Genomic DNA, 24,423 nt, shown 5'->3' on the forward strand with positions numbered 1-24,423 from the left:
CACTGCAATCTGGATAAAACATTATATTTTATTCTTAAATACCATTGTAGATTATGACTGTTTTTATCTCTTTTCCTTATAGGTTATTTTAATTTTATTTATCTCACATCCCTTTGTATTCTATGTATATTTTTATCATTCAACTCAAAATTAACCATGAGTGAACTAAGGTTAAGGAGAAGGATAATGGTAGGGAATGTTTCTGTGTCCAAAAACAAGGGTGGTTAAATGCCTCCTGCACATATTATTTTCTATTGCCTAAGTTTAGATTTTCCATCATGACCCTAAAGTAAACCCACAAGGAAAGTGCAAACTCATACTGGCTCTTGTTAACTGAGCAGCATTTAAAAATCAGTGTTCTGTTCCTATGGACTAGAAGGCAATTTAAAACACCCAGGACATCAGCTGGGAAACTTCTGAATTCTTAGCTTTATTCTCATTCAAGACCTATATATGGAAATTCTAATCAATGTGTTCACTAAACAAGACACCCAGATATTAATCAAGCTTCTTGCAAAGCCCTTTCTACTGTCTGACAGTAGGTAGTAAAAAGGAGGGTGCTTCAATAAGTGCTCAGAATTATGATTACAAAGAATAAGGATATTTTCCTGATTCTCTCAATAAAGGGTAAGTGAAGCATCACAATGAAAGAATTTATAATTAAGTTGCTTGGGTTGTATTGTGATTTCTCCTTAACACATATGCCCAGACTGATTCACCGAAGGAAAAGCTTTGAATGATTCATTTTGGTGGAAGGAATTATTGCTATTATCAAGAGCTAAGAGACACAAGAACTGAAATTATCCACCAGCCAAGAGACAGAATCTATTGTACTTCTACCAGGTCATCACTCCTTATAATTAAGAGAGAACATACAACATTCTCTGATCAGACCTGGTAAGTGTAAGAACCTAATGAAGAATTGTTGATTTACAAAAACCAAAAATTACAAACTAATATCCCTCATGAAGATGCAAAAATTCTTGACAAATTTTTAACAAATTCAATTCAATAATCCATAAAAAGATTAATACATTATGACTAAATACAGTTTGTATCAGGAATGTAAAGTTGAATGAATCAATGTCATTCATTATACTAACAAAAAAGGGATTAAGTAATAATATCTCAGTAGATACAGAAAAGCATTGGATAAAGTTCAGCACAACTTCATTAAGAATTCTCAGCATGCCAAGAAGAGAAGAGACCTTATTTAATTTGATAAAAGTCATCTATTACAATTTAATATTTATTACTAATGTTATAATTTAATACTATTGGGAAAAGCCTAAATGTTCATCCATGGGGGCACTGGTTGAATAAATTATGGTATATCCAACCAACCAACTACTCTAATAGACATAAAAAGTAAAGAGGACAAAGAACATGATGTAGAGTGGTTTGCAAGATATACTGAAAAGTGGAAAAGCAAGGTGTTACACTTCCTGCAGGAAGTGGAGCTTAACCCTCCACCCCCTTTTTAGCATGAACTGTACATAGTGACTCACTCACTTCCAAGGAATAGAATATGGAAAAAGAAAAACAATAGTTTTTTAGTGGGAAACTCTAGCAAGTACTACCTTAACGAACTGCGCAGAGTTAACATCACTAGTCGTAAGTCATGTTGATAGCATGTCCCCATATGGCCTGATGAGAAAGGTACTTTATCTCTGTTGTATTCTTCCCCAAAGCCCATAATCCCAACCTCTTCATGAGAAAAACATCACCCCATTTGGTGGGTATTCTACAAAATATCCAACCAATACATCTCATGGCAAGGTCATGAATAAATTAAAAGCTGACAAACTTTAACAAACCAGGGAAGACTAAAGATACATGTGACAAAATCCACTGTGAGATCCTTCATGGGATCCTGGAACAGAAAAAGAGTATTAGTGGAAAAACTCGTAAAATCCAGTTAATAGTCATTTGTAAATGTTGATTTTTTGTTTGTTTGTTTCACAAATATTCCATAGGAAAACATAATTTTAACTGCAGGAGAAACCATGTGAGGGGCATATGACAACTCTAATATCTTTGCAACTCTTCTGAAAGCCTAATGTTATTTTAAAAGAAAATTTATTTTAAGAAAAACAATATGGAAAAGAGTGTATGTAATGTCAAATATGTTGTGAGAAATAAAAAATAAGGAAATAAATATGTTTTTCCTATTTTTACAAAAGAAAACACAGGAAAGATAGACTAGAAACTGATGACAGAAGTTTCTTATAAGAAATAAGTAGGATTGGAGTAGATGGGGTATGTGTGAAAAGAAGACTTCCCTGATTATATCACATTCTATAGTTTTGATTTGTTAAATAAAATCTTTAATATTTTGATTGATAATATCTGGAGAGGATGACATCCAACTGGCACAAGGCAACATGATTGTGATGCAGAGAAGAAGGGGGAATCAACATTACATTTCCGTGAATCCCCACAGAAAACAAAGACCACCATAGTTATGACCAATTTACATGTGTGTAGATTATTGTCCCCTCTGACAAAGCTTCATACACTAAAAAGGAACATTGGAAATGAGCTTGAGTCATTGTAGTGCTCTCAAACGATGCTAGACACACACTTTATGATAGGCAGTGTTAATGTCTAGGTTAAACAGAAGCTTTCCCCTGGCAATGGGACTTCCTTTCCTTTTCTCATTCATTTTCTTTGGAGGACTCCTTTTTCTGAATCAATTACACTTTATTATTTCTATTAAGCAATTTGAAAGGACTGGTGTAGCCTGCAGTGTAATAAACCTTTTCACTGAAAACTTTTCCTTCTTCCCTCAAAATACTTAAATGCTTGCTAATGTCAAAAGTTGTTCTTTTTTTTTTTTTTTGAGACAGAGTGTCCCTTTGTCGCCCAGGCTGGAGTGCAGTGGCTCCATCTCTGCTCACTGCAATCTCCGCCTCCTGGGTTCAAGCAGTTCTCCTGCCTCAGCCTCCTGAGTAGCTGGGATTACAGGCATATGCCACCACAGCCCGCTAATTTTTTTTGTATTTTTGGTAGAGACGGGGTTTCAGCATGTTGGTCAGGCTGGTCTCAAACTCCTGACCTCGTGATCTGCCTGCCTCGGCCTCCCAAAGTGAAGTTGCTCTTGATTCTTTGGGCACTAGAGTATCCATTGAATGAAACACAGTCATATTGGCTGTGTCTTCAATAAAGTCATCTGACTCTGAAGGCCTGGGCAGATGGAATTGCTGTTCAGAGGAGATACACAGGGAAATGGTCTTGTTACTCACTAAAAGGACATGAACCAACCTCTGTGTAGCTTGTGACTGGAGCTGTCACCATTATTTTCATCTCTTTCTCCTCTTGCCTTGAATGTAGCTGTTCAGTTTTGTAAAGCCTGTCTGGATGGCTGAACCCCTGTTCACAGACTCAACAGAAGTGCTGACCCACTTAACCGTCCACACTGTCAGATCCCATGACTTCAGAGCTGGGGGCTTGCATCCTCTGGGGCCTTCCAGCCCAGTGCCTACAGCTTGAACCACCATGAAGGGCTGACACCTGCGCCCACCTGCCACCAGGCCAATCAAGCTGTGCCACCAGTTTTGATTTTTGAAGCATGTAAATGTTCTACATGTTCAAAACATAAAATTATGCCAAAAATAAAAACATAGAATACAAACAGAAACAAATGAGCCTGAAAGAGTTCTTGCTGGATATTTGTACTAAGCCCTAAATAAACAGAAGAATCTAGTAAATGGGACATCCTTCAGGACAACTGACCTGGCCTATTTAAAGCATTCAAAGTCACAAAGGACAGAGTGAGCCTTCTGAGGGAAAGAGGAGCATTCTAACGACACTACAGAGACATAACAATTACAATGTGTGAACCTTGATTGGATCCTATATGAAAAGGGGGAAAAATCATCTATATAAAACATTTTGGAAAAATAGGGAAATTTGGTATTTAGTATGGACTACATACTGCATAGTATTACATAAGTAGTATTGATTTCTTAGATAGATGATGGCTCTGTGTTTGTTGGAAGATGTTCCTGGTTTTGCTAGATGCATACTGAAGTTTTTAGAGGTGAGGTGTCACCCTGGTTGAAATATACTTTCAGATGATTTGACAAAAAAGAAATATGTGTCTATAAAGAGAGATAAAGGAAACTTGGCAATTTTTAACAGTAAATCTAGTTGTGGGATACACTGGTGTTCACTGTACTCCTCTTTTAACTTTTCTATAAGTTTGAAAATTTTTCAAATAAGAAGAGATTTTAAAGTCAACTTATTCAGTTTTCTAATCTTCCTTCTAATGAACATTCTCCATCAGGTTAGGCACTTTGTAGGATTCATTTTTGTCATGTATTTCACTCATTTTGTCTATAGTTACCAGCCTACTTATGTATTATATTTCTCTGATCAATTTTGCTGATTTTTATTCTTAGAAGATCATCCATGTCATCCATATTTTCAAATTCTTTAGCACTCTACATATTAAAGAGTACATATATAAAGCATTGTTTAAGTTATGAACTTCCCACCCAAATAAGTTTCCACTTTCTTCCATATTTAAGTCATTTGATTTTTAATTTCTCATGTGGAAGCGTATAGGATAAGTATAGAAACAGCCACAAGCAATATAGGCCAATATATTCAGCTCTTAGAGTCAGTTAACTTGCTAAATGCCCACTAGATTTGAAGGCACCAGTAGCAGATAGCTAGGGAAAAGTGCTGGTCATAGATATAGGATTGATACCAGGAAAAGTGTGGTCCTTTATCATTAACCATTAAATATGCTAATGTATACTATCATTTTAACCTCTTTTGCTCCTACATGCCTTCCTCTGTCTTATTTTTGAAAAGACAGGATACAGTCACAGCCACACAAGTTGGTCCCAGTCCAGTGATACTGCTGGGATGCCTGGCAGATGCAAAGGGCAGACTCACAGTGGGGCAAGATTTCCTCAAATGCAAGATATTTTCCTATGTACAGGATGGCATTTTGGAAGACTGTTTTCTAATTGTGTTTTTTCTCTCTAAGTGCTTTCTCCGTAGTGTAAATATCGAAGCCTTGCTATCTGAGTTACAAAGCAGTTAAAGAAAATATTTCATACTTCCTAGTCTTAAAATATTAAAATCTAAAACCTGGAAATAACACAAGAAGAGAAATCCAAATACAGCATGTTCTCACTTGTAAGTGGGAGCTAAATTATGAGAACTTATGAACACAAAGGGGGAACGACTGACACTGGGGTCTACTTGAGGGTGGAGTGTGGGAGGGGGAAGAGGAGAAGAAAAGATAAATATTGGGTACTGGGCTTAATTCCTGGGTGATGAAATATGTACAACCAATCCCCATGACATGAGCTCACCTCTGTAACAAATTTTCACATGTACCCCTAAACCTAAAAGTTAAAAAATAAATAAATAAATAAATAAATAAACAAATAAAACCTGGAAAAATACTACTATATAATTTGAGGACAGCTTATGCCTCTGAAAAAAGAAATAAAATATTTCACCCCCAAAATATTCACCTAGAAGTTTAATAACCTAAATATGATTCTCTAAAAATCATATCAATATTATTCAAGAGTTTAGAAGTCTGAATTGTTATAAGAAGCAGAAGTTTCTTCTATGTTTTCCCTCTTTTTAAATTTTAATAGAAGAGGATGATAATTTAATGAGGTCTGAAAGTAAAACTGAGAAACTAAAATCTCATCCTGGAGTATGTGGGAAAGTGCATGGGCTTTCTGAGTTCAAATCCTAGCTCTGCAACTTCATAGCACATGGTAATGGGATAGTCACATTTCCTCACCTGTAGGTTAGGGTGAGCAAATACCTATCAAAATAAAAAGAAATAATAAAAATAAGTTGAAAGCTGGAAACACTGTTGAATAAATACAAAAAAAATCGTATTTGTTTTGTAAAATCGTGCTAGATAAAATATAACAAACTTATTTAAAATTTACCTCTTACAAAAAAAAAAGAAAATACCAGAAGATAGGAATAAAGGGGCAAATTAAGCCATAGCAATAATGCTAAGTCTGATTCTGCAATAGCTCTTGAGTGGGAAAATGGGACTATCAAAGTCAGTTAAGACTAAGAGTTCAGATTATGTTGCCCAAGCATGCAAATATTTTGAAGCCTTAGGACTAAAAATTGCATAAAATTAGAAGTGGTATGCCTTAATTACCGAGATGCCTCGAAGGACTGGATTACCAGTAAAAGAAGATCTTGGGGGACGGGGTGGGGGGAGAATATGTTTTCCTACTGAGGAAAGATGAAGAAGTTTGTTTCTGTCTCAGCTGTAAATAAAAAAAGAAAAGAAAGAAAAAAGTCTTCCCTGAGAAATTGAAAACACAGACTGTGCCCCTCCTAGGTTTATAATCTAACTATATACTATTAGTATAGCATGGTAAAATTCAAGCTGACTAGTTAAAATTAAAAGTTAGTGAGGCAAAATCTAGGAACATAAATTGATACAAAGTACAGACTGATGCTAGTTAGCCTTCAGCAGAGCAGATACAGGATCATAAAGGTGAATGATTGTATTAATCCAATAAGGAGCACGCAAAAAGACATGGAAGAGTAGGTATGAGGGTGTTTAAAAGAAGAAAAATCAGGGCTTAAAGAAAATGGTAAGTGAAACTATTTGATGCTGAGAAATAGGTAATGGTAAGACACAAAAGCACTGGAAATCACAATGATGTCAAAACAGGTGTAGTGAGAGAGAGAGATCTGAAAGGTCAGGTCTTCGTATTAAGAAATTAATATGCCACATTTAGTATGTTAAAATTTAAGATTGCTTTGATGGAGTAAGCTCGGTAAGAATTTCTAAACAGGAGAGAATTCCTGAACAGAAAAATTAATAAAGGTTTTTACCATTAAAGAAGTTAATGTTAGAGTCAGGGTGCCAACCATCCTCTCCCAGAATTCTGGCTGATAGAATGTACACAGGCTGACAGGGACTAAAATATCAGCTTATTAATAATAGCACAATGCCCTTCAAATGCACAACTCTATGACAAAGCTAAATATAATAATGTTTCTGGTATATGAGACCAAGCTGATGGCCTTCAAATACCTGCTCCAGTCTAATGTTAGTGACCCACCTGTTGGGAGTGTTAAGTCCACAAAGCAGATTGAACCTTGGTTTAACTACCAAAGTGAGTCATGAGCAAAACAGGAGGTAGAAGAGAGAATGACAATCTTGTGACCTGGTTTGCACTTACACATAGGAAGGAAAAGTAAAGAAGAGCCCAATTCATTTCATGCCAGTTTTTGAGGCAGGTAAAAATGAGAAGGAAGGGAAGACTTGAGGGAGGAGAAGGAAGTTTAGAAGGAATGAAAGAGAGAGAGAGGAAAACTGGTAGACAGAGAAAGAAACCCAAGTCCCATTTTTGATGCTAAATAAAAGCATCAAAACAAAAAGGAAAAGAGATTTTAGGACAAGATGGCCAACCAGAAGCAGCTAGTGTGCATGGCTCTCATCACAGAGAGGAACAAAAGGGGCAAGTAAATACAGCACCTTCAACTGAAACATTCAGCTCCTTGCATTGAGACTGATCAAGGAAACAGCTCAACCCATAGACAATGTAGAAAAGCAGGGCAGGACAATGGCCCACCCAGGAGTGGGAGTGAAACACAAAGCCAGGGGAACCTCTCCCCACCCAGGGAAGTGGTGAGTGAATGTGTGATTCTGGGAAACCACATTCCTTCCACAGATCTTTGCAACCTTCAAGTCAGATGATTCCCTTGTGAACCCACTCCACCAGAGCCTTTGGTCTGACACACAGGACTGCATGGAGTCTCAGCAGAGCAGCTGCTCAGGCACACACAGAGACATGGGAGCCTTACATGCTATGGCTCTGCACTCCCCAGCAAAGTGACTGCAACTCAGGCAAGGCAGGAGTTGGACCTCCATCCATATCCCTGGAAAGAGGGCTGAATCCAGGTGGCCTAGCAGTGACAGTCTGTAGGTCCCACTTCCATGGTGCCTCACATGATTAGATCCACTGGTTTAGAATGCCAGCCAGCCTCCAGCAACAACTGGGACAGATGCGTTTCCCAGGATGAGAGACAGGCCACCATCTTTGCTATTTGGGTGATTCAGCTGTTCCAGCCTGTGGGCTTTGGAGAGTCCAAACTGACTGGGGGTGGAAAGGATCCTGCAGCATAGCACAGCTGCTCTACCAAAATGTGACCAGACTGCTTCTTTAAGTGGGTCCCAGATCCATTCCTCTTCACTGGGCAGAACCTCCCAACTGGGACCTCCAGCCATTCCTGCTGATGTTCTCTTTTGAAAACTTCCTGGGACAGAGCTTCTAGAGGGAATGACAAGCTGCCATCTTTGCTGTTTCCATGACTTAGCTGTTCCAGCCTCCAAGCTTTGGAGCACCCAAGCCAACTGGGGGCAGAAGAAGTACTCCATCACAGCACAGTTGCTCTACAAAAGCATGGCTATATGGCATCTTTAAGTGAATCCCCGATCCTGTTGCTCCAGACTGAGTGAGATCTCCCAACATGGGTCCCCAGCCAACTCCTGTAAGTGTATTCAGGCTGGCAACATGTTCATATTCCCCTGGGATGAGGAAGGGACAGGCTGCCATCTTCACTGTTTCACAGCCTTCACTGGTGATACCTCCAAGTACTGGAAAATCTAAGGTGGCTAGGGTCTGTAGTGGAGCCCCAGCAAACCGCAGCAGCCCTATAGAAAAGTGTCCAGACTGTTAAAAGAAAAAAAACTAAAGGTAAACAACCTCAAAGATTGAAGGTATATAAGCCCACAAAAGTGAGAAATAATCAGCAGAAGAAGGCTGAAAACTCAAAAAGCCAGAGTGCCCTCTTTCCTCCAATGACTGCATCACCTCTCCGGTAAGGGATCAGAACTGGGCTGAGGCTGAGATGGCTAAAATGACAGAAATAGAATTCAGAATGTGGATAGAAATGAACTTCACTGAGCTAAAGTAGCACATTGTAACCCAATACATGGAAGCTAAAAACCATGATAAAACATTGTGGGAGCTGACAGACAAAATATCCAGTACAAGGAAGAATGTAACCAATCTGATAAAGCTGAGAAACACACTATAAAAATTTCATAATGCAATCACAAGTATTAATAGCAGAATAGGCCAAGTGGAGGAAAGAATCTCAGAGCTTAAAGACTGTCCTTCTAAAATAAGACAGGCAGGCAAGAATAGAGAAAAAAGAAGGAAATGGAATGAACAAAACCTCATTTGAAGGTCTCTAAGAACTTGCCTTATCAATCTGGGTACTCCTGTGTTGGGTGCATATATATATTTAGGATAGTTAGCTCTTCTTGTTGAATTGAACCCTTTACTATTATGTAATGCTGTTCTTCGTCTTTTTTGATCTTTGTCAGTCTAAAGTCTGTTTTGTCAGAAACTAGGATTGCAACCCCTGCTTTTTTCTGCTATCCATTTAATTGATAATTTTTCCTCAATCCCTTTATTTTGAGCCTATGTCTGTCATTGCATGTGAGAGGGATCTCTTGAAGACTGCATACCAATGGATCTTGGTTCTTTATCCAGCTTGCTGTTCTGTGCCTTTTAATCCGGGCAGTTAGCCATTTGATTTTAAGGTTAGCATTGTTATGTGTCATCATGATGCTAGCTGATTATTTTGCATCCTGTCATCATGATGCTAGCTGATTATTTTGCAGACTTGTTTATGCAGTTGCTTCATAGTGCCATTGGTCTGTGTATTTCAGTGTGTTTTTGTAGTGGCTGGTAATGATTTTTCCTTTGCACATTTAGTGCTTCCTTCATGAGCTCTTGCAAGGCAGGCATGGTGGTAACAAATTCCCTCAGCATTTGCTTGTCTGAAAAGGATCTTATTTCCCCTTCACTGATAAAGCTTAGTTTGGCTGGATATGAAATTTTGGGTTGTAAATTCTTTTCTTTAAGAATGTTGAATATTGGCCCCCAATCTCTTCTGGCTTGTAGGGTTTCTGCTGAGAGGTCTGCTGTTAGTCTGTTGGGCTTCTCCTTGTAGGTGACCTGGTCTTTCTCTCTGGCTGCCCTTAACATTTTTTCATTCACTTTGACCTTGAAGAATGTGAAGATTATGTGTCTTAAAGATGACCTTCTCATAGAGCATCTTTCTGGAGTTCTCTGGATTTCCTGAATTTGAATGTTGGCCTGTCTAGCTAGATTGGGGAAGTTCTCATGGATGATATCCATGAGATCTCTTTCAGGTGCACCAGTCAGTCATAGATTCAGTTTCTTTACATAATCCACCTGAAATACCAAAAATCTAAATATGTCAAATAAAAGACAGAGATTGTCAGTGTGTATCAAAAAAACGACATCCAACTATATGTTGTCTACAAGAAACCCACATTAAATATAAAGACACATATAGATTAAAAGTAAAGGGATGGAGAAAAATACGCCATGCTAACAAAAATCAAAAGAAAGGCATATTGGCTATATTAATTTCAAGTAGAGCAGATATCAGAGCAATGAAAGTTATCAGAGATAAACAGAAGCATAACATAATGAAATATCAGCTAATTATCCAAAGAAACATAGCAATTCTTAATGTGTGTGTGCCTAAAAACAGAATGTCAAAATACATGAGGCCAAAATTAATAGAACTGCAAGGAGAAATAGATTAATTCACTATTGCTCAGAGACTTCACTACCTGTCTATTAGAAATGGGCAGGTTCAGTAAGCAGAAAGGAAGACATAGTTGAACTCAGCAGCAATCAACTAGATGCAATTGACATCTATAGACTACTTCACCCAAAAACAGATTAAACACTAATCTCACCTTACATGGAACATTCACCAAGAGAGACCACATTCTAGGTTATAAAACACAACTTGGCTGGGTGCGTTGACCCACACCTGTAATCCCAGCACTTTGAGAAGCCGAGGTGGGCAGATCATGAAGTCAGGGGTTCAAGACCAGCCTGGCCAATATGGTGAAACCCCAACTCTACTAAAAATACAAAAATTATCTAGCGTGGTGGCACACACCTGTAGTCCCAGCTACTTGGGAGGCTGAGGTAGAAGAATCGCTTGAACCTGGGAGGTGGAGGCTGCAGTGAGCCGAGATCATGCCACTGCACTCCAGCCTGGGTGACAGAGCGAGATTCTGTCAAAAAAAAAAAAAAAAACCCACAGAACTCAATTCAGTATGAATGATAGCTGAAAAATCTCAAAGTACTGGAACACTAAGCAGCACACTTCTTAATAACACATGATCAAAGAAGAAATCACAAAAGAAATTTTAAAACATTATTCACTAAATACATATGCAATTTATTAAAATATGTGGGCTATAGTAAAGTCAGTGTTTAAAGGGAAATTTATAGCCTTGAATGTGTATAGTAGAAAAGAAGAAAGATCTAAAGTCAACAAGCTAAGCTTCTACCTCAAAAAAACTAGAAAGAAAAAGAGCAAATAAAATCAAAAGTAAACATAAAAAAGAAATAATAAAAACTAGAGCAGAAATACATATAATTGATAACAGGAAACCAGGAAGTCTTAGCCAGAGCAATTAGGCAAGAGAAAGAAATAAAAGATATCAAAATAGGAAAAAAAGAAGTCAAACTATCTCTCTTCACTGATAATAGGATTCTATACCTAGAAAACCCCAAGATTCCACCAAAAGGCTCCTGAGTTAATGAACAACTTCAGTAAAGTTTTGGGAAATAAAGTCAATGTATAAAAATCAATAGCACTTCTGTATAGCAATGTCATTCAAGCTCAGAGCCAAATCAAGAATGCAGTTTCATTTACAATAGACAAACACACACACACACACACAGACACACACACACATCTAGGAATACATCTAATCAAGGAATTGAAAGCTCTTACAAGCAGAGCTACAAAACATTCCTGAAAAAAACTGTAGATGACTCGAACAAATCGAAAAACATTCCATGCTCATAGATTGTAAGAATCCACATTGTCAAAATAGCCATCCTGCCCTAAGCAATCTACAGATTCAACATTATTCCTATCAAACTACCAATGTTATTTTTCATAGAACTGGAGAAAACACATTCTAAAGTTCATGTGGAACCAAAAAAGAGCCCAAAGAGCTACAGCAAACGTAAGCAGAAAGAACAAAGCTGGAGGAGTCACATTACTTGACTTCAAACTATATTATAAGGCTACAGTAAACAAAACAGCATGATACTGATTTGAAAAAAGCCCAGACACATAGACCAATGAAACAGGATAGAAAGCCCAGAAATAAAGCTGCACACCTACAACAATTTGAACTTTAGCGGAGTCAACAAAAATAAGCAACAGACAAAGAACTCCTTATTCAAAAAACGGTGCTGAAAAAAAAAAGCTTTAGGCATAATGTCACTTGAATTCATATTACACTACAGGGCTACAGTAACCAAAACAGCACGGTACTGGTACTAAAAAACAGACACATAGACCAATGCAACAGAATAGACAGCCCAGAAATAAGGCTGCACACCTACAACTTATCTGATCTTTGACAAACCTGACAAAAACAAGCAATAGAGAAGGACTCTTTATTCAGTAAATGATGCTTGGATAACTTGTTAGCCATATGCAGAAGATTGAAAGTGGACTCCTTCCTCATACCATATACAAAAATCAACTCAACATGAATTAAAAACTTAAATGTGAAACCCAAAACTATAAAAACCCTGGAAGGTAACCTAGGCAATACCATCTTGGACATAGGAACTGGCAAAGATTTCACGGCAGGAAGCCAAAAGTGATCACAACTAAAACAAAATTTGACAAAGGGATATAATTAAATTAAAGAGCTTCTGCACAGGAAAAACAATAATCAATCAAGTAAAGAGACAACCTACAGTATCGGAGAAAATATCTGCAAACTATGCATCTGACAAAGGTCTAATATCCAGCATCTATAAGAAACTTAAACAAATCTGCAAGAAAAGCAAACAAACCCATTAAAAGTGGACAAAAGGCATGAACAGACACTTTTCTTTCTGATGTGCTTTTTTTCTAAAATTTTATTTTAAGTTTTCTGGGATACATGTGCAGGACGTGCAGGTGTTACATACATAAATGTGTGCCATGGTGGTATGCTGCACCTATCAACCCATCACCTAGGTTTTAAGCCCCACATGCATTAGCTATTTGTCCTGAAGCTTCTCATCCCCCTAGCCCCCCAACAGGCCCCATTGTGTATTGTTCCCCACTTCCCCCATGTCCATGTGTTCTCGTTGTTCAGCTCCCACTTATGAGTGAGAACATATGGTGTTTGGTTTTCTGTTCCTGTATTAGTTTGCTGAGGATAATGGCTTCCAGCTCTATCCATGTCCCCGCAAAGGACATGAACTCATTCCTTTCTATGGCTGCATAGTATTCCATGGTGTATATGTACCACATTTTCTTTATCCAGTCTGTCATTGATGGGCATCTGGGTTGATTCCATATCTTTGCAATTGTGAATAGTGCTGCAATAAATATATGTATGCACATATCTTTATAATAGAATGATTTGTATTCCTTTGGGTATATATACTCAGTAATGGGATTGCTGGGTCAAATGATGTTTCTGGTTCTAGATGCTTGAGGAATTGCCACACTGTCTTCCACAATGGCTGAAATAATTTACACTCCCACCAACAATGTAAAAGCTTTCCTATTTCTTCCCAGCCTCACCACCATCTGTTATTTCTTGACTTTCTAATAATTGCCATTCTGACTGGTGTGAGATGGTACTTTATATATAAGCACTTTATATATAAGAACATGTGATATTTGCTTTTCTGTCCTTGCATTAGTTTGCTAAGGATAATGGCCTCCAGCCCCATACAGTTTCCTGCAAAGGATATGATCTCATTCCTTTTTATGGCTACATAGGGCTCCGTGGTGTATATGTACCACATTATCTTTATCCAGTCTATCATTGATGGGTATTTGGGTTGATACTATGTCTTTGCTATTGTGAATAGTGCTGCAGTGAACATATGTGTGTGTGTGTCTTTATGATAGGATAATTTATATTCCTTTGGATATATACCCAGGAATGGGATTGCTGGATCGAATGGTATTTCTGTCTTTAGGTTTCTGAGGAATCGCCACACTGTCTTCCACAGTTGTTGGACTAATTTACACTCCCACCAACAGTGTATAAATGTTCCTTTTTCTCTACAATCTCACCAGCATCTATTATTTACTTTTTAACAGCCAGAATGGCTATTATACACATGCATGCATATGTTCATTGCAACACTATTCACAATAGCAAAGACATGGAGTCAACCTAAATGCCCAACTATGGTAGACTAGATAAAGAAAATGTGGTACACATACACCATGGAATACTGTGCAGCCATGAAAAAGAACAAGATCATATACTTTGCAGGACCATGGATGGAGCTGGAGGCCATTATCTTTAGTAAACTAATGCAGAAACAGAAAATGAAATACTGCATGTTCTTAACTTATAAGTAGGAGCTAAATGATGAGAACACATGAACACCTAGAGGGAAACAACAGATACTGAGGGTTACATAAGGGTGGAGGGTGGAATGAGGAAGAGGTTCAGGAAAAATAACTAATGAGTACTAGGTTTAATACCTAGACCAAACAATCTGTACAACTAACTCCCTTGACACAAGTTTATATAATAAACCTGCACAGATACTTAAAATGAACATTTTTAAAAATGGTGCTTGAACAGCTGGCTATTCATATGCACAAGAATGAAACTAAACCCCTACCTATCACCTTCTATAAAAATTAACTCAAGGTGCATTAAATATTTAAATGTAAGACCTCAAACTATAAAAATCCTAGAAGAAACTCTAAGGAACATAATTCTGGACTTGAGCCTGTGAAAGGAATTATGACTAAGTCCTCAGAAACAATTGCAACAAAAGCAAAAGTTAACAAGTGGGACCTATTACACTATGGGGCTTTTGCACAGTAAAAGAAACTATCAACAGAATAAACAGACAACCTACAGAATGGGAGAAAATATTCACAAACTACACTTCCAACAAAGGTCTAACAACCAGATTCTATAAGGAAGTTCAATTCAATAAGAAAAAAACAATAATCCCATTAAAGAATGGGCAAAAGACATGAACAGACACTTCTCAAAAGAAGACACACAAATGGCTGACAAACGTGAAATAAGCTCAACATCATTAATCATCAAAGAAGTGCACATCAAAACCACAATGAGATAACATCTCACACCAGTCAGAATGGCTATTATAAAAGGCAAAAAACAACAGATGCTGGCAAGGCTGAGGAAAAAAGGGAATGCTTATGCATTGTTGTTGGGAATGTAAATGAGTTCAGCTACTGTGGAAAGCAGTTTGGCGGTTTCTCAAAGAACTTAGAACTACTGTTCGACCCAGCAATCCCATTACTGGGTAAATACCCAAAAGAAACTAAATCATTCTACCAAAAGACACATGCACACAAATGTTCATTGTGGCATTATTCACAATTGCAAAGACATAGAATCAACCTAGGTTCCCATTAATGGTAAAATCAATAAAGGGGAGCAGAGCCAAGACAGCTAACTAAAAGCAGCAGTGATCGGGGACTCCCATGGAAAAAATCCAAAGCAGTATGTGAATCCTGCACTGGCAACCAAGATATACAGGTTCTGATATTAGGACTGACCAGGCAGCTGGCATAACCCACAGAGAGGAAGGAAGAGCAGAGTGGTGCGGCAGCCCACCTGAAAGTCACACGGGGTCAGGGGAGCTCCCACCCCCAGCCAAGGGAGGTGGTGAGTGTGTGTGCTACCCAGCCCGGGAAACTGCTTTTTCCACAGAACGGTGCAACCAATGGATCGGAAGATCCCACTCATGAGTCTGTGCCACCAGGGCCTTGGACCCCAACCATGAAGCCACACAGATTCTCATTCAGCTAGAATCAGCCTAAGCCAGCTGAGTGCCCAGGGGGAGGGGCAGGCATCACCACTGCTCTGGTTGTGATGTCTAAGCCATTTGAGCTCCTAGGAGAAGGGCAGCAGCCAACATTGTGGCTGCAGGGCCTCCCTGCAGGATTTCCAACTCCAGCCAGGGGCTCAAGGACAGAACTCTGACCTCCCTGGGCCTGAGCCCCTAGGGGGAGGGGTGGCTGTAGTCTCCACAGACCAGCAGACTTAGTCTTTCCTCTGCTAGCTCTGAAGAATCCAGGCAGCCAAAACAAGTGGGTTTTCCCTCAGCACTGCACACCCCCTACACCAAGAGACAGCCAAAGTGCTTCATTAAATGGGTCCTGCTTTCTGTGCCCCCGCCAACTTGGTAAGACTCACCAACAGGGGTTGTCAGACATCCTATACAGGAGTGTCCCTACTGGCATCAGGTTGGTGCCCCTCAAGGTCAGAGATCCCAGAGGAAGGAGCAGGCACCGGTCTTTGCTCTTCTCCAGCCTCCTCAGATGGTATCTCCAGAACCATATGAATAGGGAACCATATGAATAGGGTTTTAAGTGAGCCCCCAGCAAACCACAATAGCCATACAGAAGAGAGACCTGACTATTGAAAGAAAAACAAATAAACAGAAAGCAGCAACAGTATCAACAAAAAAAGTCCCCACAAAAACCTCATTTAAGGGTCAGCAGCCTCAAAGATTGAAATTAGACAAACTCACAAAGATGAGAAAGAATCAATGAAAAAAACGCAAAGACCCAAAAGACCAGAGTGCTTCTTCTCCTCCAAATGATAGCAACACTTCTCTAGCAAGGGTGCAGAATAGGACAGAGGATGAGATGGATGAATTGATGGAAGTAGACTTCAGAAGGTGGGTAATAACAAACGTTGCTGAGGTAAAGGAGCATGTTCTAAACCAATGCAAAGAAGCTAAGAACCTAGATAAAAGGTTAGAGGAGCTGTGAACTAGAATAACCACTTTAGAGAGGAACATAAATGATCTGATGGAGCTGAAAAACACAGCACAAGAACTTCATGAAGCATACACAATTGTCAATAGTCAAATTGATCAAGCAGAAGAAAGGATATCGGAAATGGAAGACTATCCTGCTGACATAAGGCAGGCAGAGAAGATTAGAGAAAACAGAATGAAAAGGAATGAACAAAACCTCCGATAAATACGGGACTATGTAAAAAAGACTGCACCTACAACTGATTGGAGTACCTGAAAGAGACAGGGAGAATGGAACGAAGTTCGAAAACACACTTCAGAATATTATCCAGAAGAACTTCCCCAATCTAGCAAGACAGCCCAATATTCAAATTCAGGAAATACAGAGAACACCACTAAGATCCTTCACAAGAAGATCAAACCAAGACACATCATCATATTCACCAAGGTCAAAATAAAGGAAAAAATGTTAAGTACAGCCAGAGAGAAAGGTGAGTCACCTACAAAGGGAAGCTCATCAGACTAACAGCAGATCCCTCAGCAGAAACACTAAAGCCAGAAGAGTGTGGGGGCCAACATTCAACATTCTTAAAGAAAAGAATTTTCAACCCAGAATTTCATATCCAGCCAAACTAAGCTTCATAAGCAAAGGAGAAATAAAATCCTTTACAGACAAGAAAATGCTGAGGAAATTCGTTACCACCATGCCTGCCTTGCAAGAGCTCCTGAAGAAAGCACTAAATATGAAAATGAAAAACTGGTACCAGACACTGCAAAACACTCAAAAATACAAAGACCAATGACACTATGAAGAAACAGCATCAACTACTGTGCAAAATAACCAGCTAGCATCATGATGACAGGATTTAATTCAAACATAAATAATTAACCTCAAATGTAAATGAGACTTAGACTCCCACACAATAATAGTGGGAGACTTTAACACCGCACTGTCAATATTAGACAGATCAATGAGACTGAAAATCAACAAGTATATTTAGGACTTGAACTCAGCTCTGGAACAAGTGGACCTAATAGATATCTACAGAACTCTCCACCCCAAAACAACAGAATATACATTCTTCTCGGTGCCACATGGCACTTTAAAATTGACCACATAATTGGAAGTAAAACACTCCTTCGCAAATACAAAAGAACTAAAATCATAACAAACAGTCTGTCAGACCACAGTGCAATCAAATTAGAACTCAGGATTAAGAAACTCACTGAAAACCATACAACCACATGGAAATTGAACAACCTGCTCCTCAATGACTCCGGGGTAAGCAATGAAATTAAGGCAGAAATCAAAAAATTCTTTAAAACCAATTAGAACAAAAAGACAATGCACCAGAATTTCTGGGACAGAGCAAAAGCAGTGTTAAGAGGGAAATTTATAGCACTACGTGCCCACACCAGAAAGCTAGAGAGATCTCAAATCAACACCCTCACATCACAATCAAAAAAACTAGAGAAGCAAGAGCAAACAAATCCAAAAGCTAGCAGAAGACAAGAAATAACTAAGATGAGAGCAGAACTGAAGATAGAGATTAAAAAAAATCCTTCAAAAATCAATGAATCCACAAGGGTTGAACTAGTTTACAGTCCCACCAACAGTGTAAAAGTGTTCCTATTTCTCCACATCTCTCCAGCACCTGTTGTTTCCAGGGATCTAGAACTAGAAATTCCATTTGACCCAGCCATCCCATTACTGGGTATATACCCAAAGGACTATAAATCATGCTGCTATAAAGACACATGCACACGTATGTTTATTGCAGCATTATTCACAATAGCAAAGACTTGGAACCAACCCAAATGTCCAACAATGATAGACTGGATTAAGAAAATGTGGCGTATATACACCATGGAATACTATGCAGCCATAAAAAATGATGAGTTCATGTCCTTTGTAGGGACATGGATGAAATTGAAAATCATCATTCTCAGTAAACTATCGCAAGAACAAAAAACCAAACACCGCATATTCTCCCTCATAGGTGGGAATTGAACAATGAGAACACATGGACACAGGAAGGGGAACATCACACTTCGGGGACTGTTGTGGGGTGGAGGGAGGGGGGAGGGATAGCATTGGGAGATATACCTAATGCTAGATGACGAGTTGGTGGGTGCAGCGAACCAGCATGGCACATGTATACATATGTAACTTAACTGCACGTTGCGCACATGTACCATAGAGCCTAAAGTATACTACTACTACTACTACTACTAATAATAATAATAATAATAATAATAAATAAATCAAAAAAATCAAAAAAAATCAATAAATCCAGGAGCTTGGTTTTTTGAAAAAAAATAATAAAATAGACTACTAGCTAGGCTAATAAATAGGAAAAGAGAGAAGAATCAAATAGACACAATAAAAAATGATAAAGGGGATATCACCACTTACCCTGAAGAAATACAAACTACCATCAGAGAATGCTATAAACACCTCTACACAAATAAACTAGAAAATCTAGGAGAAATTGATAAATTCCTAGATACATACACTCTCTCAAGACTAAAACAGAAAAAAGTTGAATCTCTGAATAGGCCAATGACAAGTTCTGAATCTGAGGCAGTGAAAAAGGGCCTACCAACCAAAGAAAAGCTCAGGACCAGACAGATTCACAGCTGAATTCTACCAGAGGTACAAAGAGGAGCTGCTACCATTCCTTCTGAAACTATTCCAAACAATTGAAAGGATGCACTCCTCCCTAACTCATTTTATGAGGCCAGCATCATCCTGATACTAAAACCTGGCAGAGACACAACAAAAAAAGAAAACTTCAGGCCAATATCCCTGATGAACATCAATGAAAAATTCCTCAAGAAAATACTGGCAAACCAAATCCAGCAGCACATCAGAAAGCTTATCCACCACGATCAAGTCAGCCTCATCCCAGGGACACAAGGCTGCTTCAACATACACAAATCAATAAATGTAATCCATCACATATACAGAACTAGTGACAAAACCACATGATTATCTCCATAAATGCAGAAAAGGCCTTCAATATGATTCAACATCTTTTCATGTTAAAACTTCTCAATAAACTAGGTATTGATGAAAAATATTTCAAAATAATAAAAGCTATTTATGACAAACCCACAGCTAATATCATACTGAATAGGCAAAAGCTGGAAGCATTCCCTTTGAAAACTGGCACAAGACAAGGATGCCCCCTCTCACCGCTCCTAATCAACATAGTATTGGAAGTTCTGGGCAGGCCAATGAGGCAAGAGAAAGAAATAAATAGGAAGAGAGGAAGTTGTAATTAGTTTGTTTTCTTGCTTCTGATAAATACATTCCTGATAAAGAAAAGAGGTTTAATTGGACTTACTGTTCCTCATGGCTGGGGAGGCCTCAGAATCATGGCGGGAGGTGAAAGTCACTTCTTATATGGCAGAGAAAAATGAAGAAGAAGAAAAGCAGAAACCCCTGATAAGCCCATCAGATCTTGTGAGACTTATTCACTATCACAAGAATAGCACGAGAACAACCAGCCCCCATGATTCAATTACCTCTCCCTGGGTCCCTCCCACAACACGTGAGAACTCTGGGAAATACATTTCAAGTTGAGGTTTGGGTGGGGACACAGCCAAACCATATCAGAAGTCAAATTATCTCTGTTTGCAGATGACATGATTCTATATTTAGAAAACCCCACCGTCTTAGCCCATAAACTCCTTAAGCTGATAAGCAACTTCAGTAAAGTCTCAGGATACAAAATCAATGTGCAAAAATCACAAGCATTCTTATACACCAACAACAGACAAACAGAGAGCCAAATCATGAGTGAACTCCCATTCACAATTGCTTCAAAGAGAATAAATATTGACTTACTATAAAAATAGAGTAATTAAGACAGTGTGGTATGGGTGAAAGAATAGAGAAATCAATCAACAGAACAGAATACAGAACTCAGAAACAGACCTATATGTAAACAAAGTCAACTGATCTTTGACAAAGGAACAAAGGCAATAAAATGGAGCAAAGACAGTTTTTCAGCAATAGTGTGGAAAAACCAACATCCACATGCAAAAAAGAAAAAAAGATTCTAGACACAGACCTTGCATCCTTTACAAAAAATAATTATAAGTGAACATAGACTCATAGACCTAATTATAAAATGCAAAAACCATAGAAGACAATATTTTTTAAAGTCCTAAATTACCTTGTGTATTTTTTTATATTTTTAATGGACCTGACATTGCAAACATAGGCAAATCACTTTTTAGATACAACACCAAAGGCATGATCCATGCAAGAAAGAATTGATAAACTAGATTTCACTAAAATTAAAACTTCTACTCTGTGAAAGACAATGTTAACAGAATGAGAAAACAAGCCAGAGTAGGAAAAAACATTTGCAAAAGAAATGTCTAATAGCAGAATATTATTCAAAACATACAAAGAACTCTTAAAACTCAACAATAAGAAAATGAACAACCCAATTATAAAATGGGCCAAAGACCTTAACAGACTTCTCACCAAAGAAGATATACAGATGCCAATTAAACTTATGAAAAGATGTTCAACATCATATGTCCTTAGGGATTTGCAAATTAAAACAATGAGATACCACTACACAACGACTAGAATGGTGAAACTTCAGAACACTGGCCACACTAAATGCTGGCTAGGATACGGAGAGCATGAATTCCCATTCTTTACTAGTATATATGCAAAATGGTACAGCCATGTTCAACAAAGACAGTTTTGGCAGTTTCCTACAAATCTAAACATATCCTTACCGCACAATCCAGCAATCTCATTCCTTGCTATTACCCAAAGGAGCTGAAAACTTATGCCTACATGAAAACCCACCCACAATGTTTATAGAAACTTTAATTGTACTTGCCAAAACCTGGAAGCCACCAAGATGTCCTTCAGTAGTTGAGTAGATAAATAAACTGTGATTTATCCAGACCGGAATATTATTCAGTACTAAAAAAGAAATGAATTATCAAGCCATGAAAAACATAGAGGAAACTTAAATGCATGTTACTAAGTGAAAGAAACCAATCCTGAAAAGGCTACATTTCATATGTTCCAACTATATCACATTCTGGGAAAGACAAAATTATGGAAACAGTATAAAAATATTTGTGATTAGTAACAGTAAAAAGATTAGGGAGAAAGAGATAAATAGGCTGAGCACAGAGGATTTTTATGACAGCAAAACTCTTCTGTATGATATTACAAAGGTGAATACATGTCATTATACATTTGCCAAACTCCCCGAATGAACAACACCAAAAATAAACCCTAATATAAACTATAGACTTTGGGTAATAATGATGTGTCAATGTAAGTTAATTAATTGTGTATGCCACCCTGTTGAGGAATGCTGATAGGAGGTAGGTTGTACATGTATGGCAACAGGGAGTATGTGGGAACTCTGTATTTTCCACTCAATTTTGCTATGAACCTAAAACTGCTCTGGAAATAGAGTTTATTATTATTATTACTACTACTATTATTATTATTATTATTATTATTATTTGAGATGGAGTCTTGCTTTGTCATCCAGGCTGGAATGCAGTGGTGTAATCTTGGCTCACTGCAACCTCTGCCTCCTGGGTTCAAGAAATTCTCCTGCCTCAGCCTCTCCAGTAGCTGAGATTACAGGTGTCCGCCACCTTGCCTGGCTAATTTTTCTTTTCTTTTTTTTTTTTTTTTTTTTTTTTGTATTTTTAGTAGAGATGGGATTTCACCATGTTGGCCAGGCTGGTTTCAAACTCCTGACCTCAAGTGATCCGCCCCCCTCAGCCTCCGAAAGTGCTGGGATTATAGGCATGCACCACCGTACCTGACCCAGTTTATTAATTTTTAAAGAATGCTTGCCCATTTGTACTAAGTTTCCATCTCAGTCTGCTACCTGGCATTTCTTGCACTTACACAAATTTGTCTTTCAACTGTCTGACCCATTTTTGTGTTCCCTATGCAGGCTATCACTTTTCATGAGCAAGCGCTTACCTCTTCTATCTATTACCATGCTCTACCCTTCTCTTCCAAACCTGGTACACAGTTTAATGAACTACGATGTGTAGTGGTGGAGAGAGTTTGTGTGGGCTTTGATTTAGAGTCAGACAAAACACGTTTCACATCCTGGTTCTACTTAGCCACTAGAAATATAATAATGTATAAACTACTTAGATATTCTGCACTTTAGTATCCTTTTCTATTCAATATGCTTAATAGTACTTGCATCATAGGTTTGTTGTATAGAGTAAATGGGATAATGTATGCAAATATTAAAACATCAAACTGTGTCTGGCGTGTAGTAAGCACTCAATAAATGCTAATTCACTTTTAACAAAATTTGGCTATCATTTTTGAAACATTGACAATTACTGTCACCATGTCTGAAAATCTCTTAATTCTGGCCATGCCACTTACTTGCTTTTTGGACCAAAAAAACATATTTCTTACATTTCCACAGCAAGCTACATTTCCCAGGCCACAGTGTCAGCTGGCTGACAGATAAGTCCAGCCATCAGGAGGCAATGACAATAGATAGGAAGGCAGAAGGAAATGAGAGGCCAGGGTTTAACTCATCTTCTCTCTCTTCCTCAGGCAGCCTCTTCTAGCAGCAGCACCTGCAAGGGACAGGTTTTCGCTCCCTGGGCCCAGCTTCCCTGGAGATCCTCTGCCATTTAGCTACTTGCGATCAAGCAGGCCTAACTCTGGGGCTCCGGTAACACCACATCCTCCTTTGGTTCTCCAGTCCCATGTATGGTGGTGTTTTCTCCTGTAACAAAGGTCTTCACTTCCTCACCAACTTGTTTTTTTGCTTTTCAGCTCTCCCAACTCTTGTAACTAGTTCCCAGTACTAATTCCCTCTATTTCAGTACATGCCATGTGATGTGTTATCCTGAAGAAGCCAAGTCAGAGTTATCCAAATTAACAATGAACTTCTTCTTATATATTGGCCCAATGTGCATGTGATTATTTATAAGACACAGCCTTTTAATCAAGCTTTATTCCTATAAATCAAATGCCTATGTTTGCAAAGCTCATATTGTTAGCAGAGAGTAGAAAGAATTAAAGCAGTTTATAAGGCTTAGGGGCATTGCTGAGAAGCATGAGGTAATTCCTCTCTTTAACATAAACGAGTCTATTAGTCATGCATATCATCTCTTCTATGGGCAGCCAAAGACAACCATATTTTCAGGCTGCCATAATGAAGTACCCTATACTGAGTCACTTAAACAGCAGATAGTTATTGTCCCACAATTCTATAAGCTAGAAATCTGGGATTAAGATCTCAATAGGGTTGGTTCCTTCTGAGGGGTGTGAAATCATCAGTTCCATGCCTCTGGTGATTCACTGGGGATTTTAGTGTTTCTTGACGTGTAGAAGCATCACCTAACCTCTGCCTTTACCTTCACATGACATTCTCCCTGTGTTTCTGTGTCCAAACTTTTCCTTTTTACGAGTACACCAGTGATATTGGATTGGGTCCCATCTTACTCCAGTATGACCTCATCTCATCTATTTGTATCTGCAATGACCCTATGTCTAAATAAGATCACTTTCTGAGGTAATAGTGGTTAGGACTTCAGTGCAATAATTTGTGAAGATGCAATTCAATCCACAACA

At 38.4% G+C, this 24,423-nt stretch overlaps 1 pseudogene; it reads right to left on the reverse strand.

Annotated features, from left to right (window-relative positions):
* Nucleotides 1–2,657: 2,657 nt before the first annotated feature.
* LOC129031559 (heme-binding protein 2-like) overlaps nucleotides 2,658–24,423 on the reverse strand; it is a 55,035-nt pseudogene continuing 33,269 nt past the window's right edge.

The sequence above is a fragment of the Pongo pygmaeus genome, chromosome 11 (genome assembly GCF_028885625.2).
Source record: "Pongo pygmaeus isolate AG05252 chromosome 11, NHGRI_mPonPyg2-v2.0_pri, whole genome shotgun sequence".
Lineage (NCBI taxonomy): Eukaryota > Metazoa > Chordata > Mammalia > Primates > Hominidae > Pongo > Pongo pygmaeus.